Below are 404 nucleotides of genomic sequence, written 5' to 3'. Positions count from 1 at the left end.
CACACACACACACACACACACACAGTGGCGCAATAAGTAGGTATGCACTCTATGCGGCGCATAGGGGCGCTGCGCTAGAGGGGGCGCTAAAGCGACGGAGGGAAAATTATTTCGAGTCAGCATTTTCTGTGTTTAGCAGCTGTTTGTGTGCAAATGATATGATCAATAACAGCGGCACGTCACTGATCAGGCGCCCCTCCGCTCCTTCACAGAGTGAGAAGGAGAGAGGTTTGGTAGGGATGAAGAAAAGCTTTTCAAAGGGGCTGAAAGACAGAAGGTCAGTTATGTCAGTGTGTCAGGAGGAGGCTTGGAAAGATTCAGGTTAGCTAAAGCTGATCAGTATTGACAATATAACAGATCATGACAAGAAAAATAAAGGAACTGCTTTGTGCTGATTCTGTTGT

Source organism: Myripristis murdjan, chromosome 17 (assembly GCF_902150065.1).
Source record: "Myripristis murdjan chromosome 17, fMyrMur1.1, whole genome shotgun sequence".
Classification (NCBI taxonomy): domain Eukaryota; kingdom Metazoa; phylum Chordata; class Actinopteri; order Holocentriformes; family Holocentridae; genus Myripristis; species Myripristis murdjan.
The sequence above is the reverse complement of the archived record's forward strand: the minus strand, read 5'-3'. Positions refer to the sequence as shown.